This window comes from Bos taurus, chromosome 3 (assembly GCF_002263795.3).
Source record: "Bos taurus isolate L1 Dominette 01449 registration number 42190680 breed Hereford chromosome 3, ARS-UCD2.0, whole genome shotgun sequence".
NCBI classification, from domain to species: Eukaryota; Metazoa; Chordata; class Mammalia; order Artiodactyla; family Bovidae; genus Bos; species Bos taurus.
The window spans coordinates 39,335,410-39,341,409 of NC_037330.1; positions in this window are offsets into that span (position 1 = coordinate 39,335,410).

Here is a 6,000-nt window from a genome sequence, read left to right on the forward strand (position 1 = left end):
CACTTCATGGGAAATAGATGGGGAAACGGTGTCAGACTTTTTGGGGGGGGGCTCCAAAATCACTGCAGATGGTGACTGCAGCCATGAAATTGAAAGACGCTTCCTCCTTGGAAGGAAAGTTATGACCAACCTAGATAGCATATTCAAAAGCAGAGACATTACTTTGCCAACAAAGATTCATCTAGTCAAGGCTATGGTTTTTCCTGTGGTCATGTATGGATGTGAGAGTTGGACTGTGAAGAAGGCTGAGTGCCGAAGAATTGATGCTTTTAAACTGTGGTGTTGGAGAAGACTCTTGAGAGTCCCTTGGACTGCAAGGAGATCCAACCAGTCCACTCTGAAGGAGATAAGCCCTGGGTGTTCTTTGGAAGGAATGATGCTAAAGCTGAAACTCCAGTACTTTGGCCACCTCATGCGAAGAGTTGATTCATTGGAAAAGATTCTGATGCTGGGAGGGATTGGGGGTAAGAGGAGAAAGGGGACGACAGAGTATGAGATGGCTGGATGGCATCAATGAGTCGATGGACGTGAGTGTGAGTGAACTCCGGGAGTTGGTGATGGACAGGGAGGCCTGGCATGCTGCAATTCATGGGGTCGTAAAGAGTCAGACACGACTGAGTGACTGATTTGATCTGATTGCATCCAAACGCCCAGAGTCCATGCTCCACAAGCACAATCACCTCAGTGAGAAATCCATGCATGTCAATGAAGACCCAGTGCAGCCAAAAATGAATAGATACTATTTTTTTTAACTATATAGAATTTTTTTTAATCTGAGACTATATATATTTAATAGACTAAATAAAATGTAAAGTAATAGAAACTGAGAGCCATGAGGAGAAGGCAGGATGAGCTGAAAGTGGAATTATTTTTAAAATATTACAAAATAATTATAAATAATTATAAAATTCACCTTGGAGACATTGAAAACAGTAAAGAACAGGATCTTTGGTATGAAAAGTAGAAACAGTGATAGAAAAGAAAATAGAAACTTTCCATGAAGGCACTGGAAGTATACAATAACAAAAATTATGAGAAGTGCAGAAAACATTTTTTAAAAATTATAAATTCTAATTTATAACTAATCCCAGAAGTGAAGAGTTAAAAGTCAAAAAAACACAGTAATTACATTTTATATATTGCATTTATCCTCACAATAACCATATGAACAATAAACAAACATACTTGCATTTTGATGTCAAATGATATCAAATTGATGACAGCAATAAGATTTCAATAAAAAGCTGAGAGATTACTTTGCTAACAAAGGTCCATCTAGTCAAAGCTATGCTTTTTCCAGTAGTCATGTATGGATGTGAGAGACTATAAAGAAAGCTGAGTGCTAAAGAACAGATGCTTTTGAACTGTGATGTTGGAGAAGATTCTTGAGAGCCTCTTGGACTGGCAAGGAGATCCAACCAGTCCATCCTAAAGGAAATCAATCCTGAATATTCATTGGAAGGACTGATGCTGAAGCTGAAACTCCAATACTTTGGCCGACTGATGCGAAAAACTGACTCATTGGAAAAGATCCTGATGCTGGGATAGATTGAATGCGGGAGGAGAAGGGGAGGACAGAGGATGAGATGGTTGGATGGTATCACTGACTCAATGGACGTGAGTTTGAGCAAGTTCTGGGAGTTGGTGATGAACAGTGAAGCCTGATGTGCTGCAGTCCATGGGGGTCACAAAGAGTCAGACATGACTGAGCAAGTGAACTGAACTGATAAAATTTCAAAAAATGCTCAATTTTTCATATCCATACAAGACTTGCACATGTGTTCTCAACAGCACTGTCTATAAGTAAAAACCTGGAAACAACCTAAATGTCCATTAACTGGTAAAATGATGATAGTCTTACAATGGAATATCGTTCCATGGTAAGGGGGGGATGGATAAATTAGGAAGTTAGGATTAACTAGATAGTAGTGTGTATGTGGACCTACAAGGACCTACTATATAACATAGGACATACACCCAATACTTTGTAATAATCTGTAAGGGAAAAGATTCTGAAAAATAATATATTTATATCTGAATCACTGTGCTATACACCTATGTCTAAAGCAATATTGTAAACCAACTACACTACAATAAAAACAGAAAAAGATCAACAATCAAAAAGTGAAAACAAAATAAGCACATAAAAAATAATAAACAATTGATACATGTTAAGTTAAATAAGCTAGATAAAAGACATTACATATTTCCTGGTTCCAATTTATATAAAATGTCCAGAAAAGGCAAATCTATAGACAGAAAATAGATTAGTGGTTGTCTAGGGTAAGGCTTTGGGGCTTGCCTGATATCTCAGTTGGTAAAGAATCCACCTGCAATGCAGGAGAACCCAGTTTGATTCCTGGGTCAGGAAGATCTGCTGGAAAAAGGATAAGCTACCCACCCCAGTATTCTTGGGCTTCCCTTGTGGCTCAGATGGTAAAGAATCTGCTTGCAGTATGGGAAACCTGAGTTTGATCCCTGGGTTGCGAAGAGCCTCTGGAGAAGGGAAAGGCTACCCACTCCAGTATTCTAGCCTGGAGAATTCCATGGACTGTGTAGTCCATGGGTCGCAAAGAGTTGGACATGACTGAGCAAGTTTCACTCTCACTTTTCTTTCAGGGTAAGGCTTCATTGAGCAGCACGGTGAAGACTAATAGTTAATGGGCATTGTGGATCTTAATGGAATGATGAAAATATTCTAATACTGATTTCTTGTGATATTTGTACAATTTGGTAAATTTATTTCAAAAGCTATTGACATGTTTGCATAATATGACAGGTAAAATAGGCTTTAATAAAGTTTAAAAAAATATTACATTTTATACAAATAATAAGAAAATTACTAAAGTTCCAAGCAACACAAATGAGCAACAGATGCACAAAGCAGTAAAGAGGAAATACAGATACATTTGAAAATATAATTTTTCAAATATATTAATAATAAAAATATTTAGATTAAATTTTCTTAAAGAAGATTGCCTCCTAATCCTTTGAAGACCTTATTAAGAAAGGGAAATGTACCTAATCAAAGAGGAGAGGAAAGAATCACTGGTTTTCGCTATTCCAGGCAAGATATATGACATGCAGATGGTTGAGAAGGAGCCAAACTGTCCTCTCTCAGCAGAGGGATAGCAGTTCCAGCTGAAGTTTGTGGTGTCTAATTGTCTCAAAATACTGAGACAGAGGGCAGGGCACAAATTTTAAAAGAATTATATAGCCTGAGGATATTATATAAACTGATTAGAACATACTGAATCCTTGATGGCAGACTCATCTTCCACTTGACCTTGAGCCTCAGTATATGTTCACTGTAACACACCTCGGTGCCATGATGGTTCCAAGACGAACAAAATAGGTCAAAAAGTGGGTGATGTCCCAGTTCCTGGAAATCCTCACTCCTTCCTCAAAACTCCTGGATACTCCTCCCATTCATTAGCTTATGTAATTTCCCATCCCTGTAAAAACTGACAATCCTATACCCTGGTGCCTCTTTTGCCTTCTGAGATGGCCCACACTCTGTCTATGGAGTGTGTTTCTTTCCTGAATAAACCTTCTCTCCCTTTACCGTGGTTTGCTCTTGCATTCTTTCCTGCAAGAGGCCAAAAAGCCCTTGGTGGCCAACCCAGGGGCTCGGACATGACCTGGGATGTGACCATCCTCTTGCATCCTACTTTTTCCTGCAACAGTACTAGGGAGAGTGATTCTTGGGCTCCACCTCACACAGCTGGGTGAGGTTGAGATTTAATGAAACACTAAAAAACAGGCATGAGCTATGTAAACTGCCATATCAAAATTGACTAGGTGCTTTCCTAGTTGATCTACTGTAATGATTGAAGAGCAAGAAGGCATTTTAAAACAAATAGCTACAACTAAAGTCTGTCACATATTCACATTTTACACACAGTACAATGTCTAAATCCAGCCATTTACACTATAGACAGGTCACATGATTTATATTGAACACATAGAGGCATAAATCACTCTAGAGGAGCATCTATGGCAAAATGATGGCATCTTCACACAAAATGACTTATGCATGAAAGTGCCTTCCCCCTAGAATGGATATTGTCTCAGCCACCTCTTAATCAGTGGGAAGACATCCTGAACATATCCTTATCATAGCACTTTTAAGCTGATAATGAAATGTGCCATTTGTGTATATTTAAGCACTCTTCTGTTCTGTGGTCAGTCATATCCATCTCTTTGTGACTCTATGGACTGTAGCCCGACAGGCTACTCTGTCCATGGGGTTTCCCAGGCAAGAATACTGGAGTGGGTTGCCATTTCCTCCTGCAGCAATCTTCCCCACCCAGGGATCAAACATGTGTCTCCTGCATCTGCTAGTCACTGAATAGGTATATTTAACCACTAAACCTACTAAACTGTAAGATCAGTCATTGAGGGCACTTGTATCTTATTCAGTCTTCTTTAATTTTGTCCTTCCGGCAACTACCACAGTAACATAGTAGGTGGTCAACAAATACTTATAAAATAAATTAATCTTTAACTTGGTAGTGTAGTTACAAAGCACTGAATTTTACCATGAATGTGAATCTTAGGATTGGGGTATGTTGATAAACAGCCTGAAATCCCTTTTGTATTTCCTTTTCTTGCAAGGTTATCTATCCTTTGCCAGCTATCCAATTACTGGTTATAATGAAGCACGCTTACATAGCTTGCTTCTAGGCAAATATTTGTATGCTAAATCTGTGAACTAGACAGTATTCAGCCTTTGCCAACATGTGATCAGTGTTTTAGATAAAGGAAATATAAATGTGCTTGAGTATTCTCACTAAATATTTATAAATTTTGGAGCTTTAAAATTCATCTAAATAAAGTCAGTGTTATTGATTTACAAAGATATAATCATCTGTTTTGGCACTCATATTTTTGCAAATTTATAATATATTGTACCTTTTGTATATTTTTCTTGATGTATCCAATGAATGACTTTTTCCTAAAGCTTTTCAAGTTACTACAAAACATTTCCATTATCATGAACTGAAGTTACCCATTTTTCAGTCAAAATTTATCATGAAAGTAAAAAATGTTACCGATATAAAAATTTAAGTTAAATTTTGCACTTTACCTACTCAAAGTTAAAATTTTTCCCTAACATAATTTTATAAAAGTTGAGTAGATTAGAAACAATTAAAATCACAGTTTTATTAGCATTATATGAAGTGTGATACAAAATAATTATCATTTTAATCAATAATATTTCAAATGTTTTGCATTTTTAATAATATTTTTTATCTTTTGCTATTTTAAGAGGTCATATAAATAGAAGAGCTTATAATTTTAGTGTTGCTTTTTGCATTTTTATACATCATTCAAGGACAATGGGATAAATGTTAAGAACTACAACATGAAAACTGAAATAGGCTAAATAGTGAAGTAAAATGAGGTTAAAAGCAAGAAGAGATTAAAACAGAAAGAGAAAAAAAATGTAGATTATAAAAGTGTCTAAAATTGAAGTAAAGGAGAATGATGAAGTGGCATGAGGAGGAGGCAATATTTTAGGTTAAAGGACAGGAGCTTGTGTAGATGAAACTCCCATAGCAATGAGCATACATAGTACCCACAGGATTATACATATCATAATCCACTAAATAATATGAAGGCTCTTTGGAGAAATGGCTGAATCCAGGTGTTAGGTAGTTAGAATAGGAAAAAGGAGTCCAAAATGGTGGTGGCTAAAAGACAAAAAAAAGGGGAAAGCCTGTAAAAATGGAACAAAAGAAAATTAATGGATGGGAGTGAGAACTTCAGGTGAAACAAACATGCCACTTTCTTGGCCAGCCCAATTTGCATAGGGCAGGGTCACTGGGGAGGAGACAAGATGAATAAAAAGAGGAAGCCAAGATGGATTGAGGCCTCTCCTTTGGGGTCAGCCCACCCTCATGACTCAAGGGTGTACTATCCTTTGCTTGATAAAACTGAGCTGTAACTGAGCTGTAACACTGGTCCACATTTCAAATCTTTATTGTAGTGAGACAG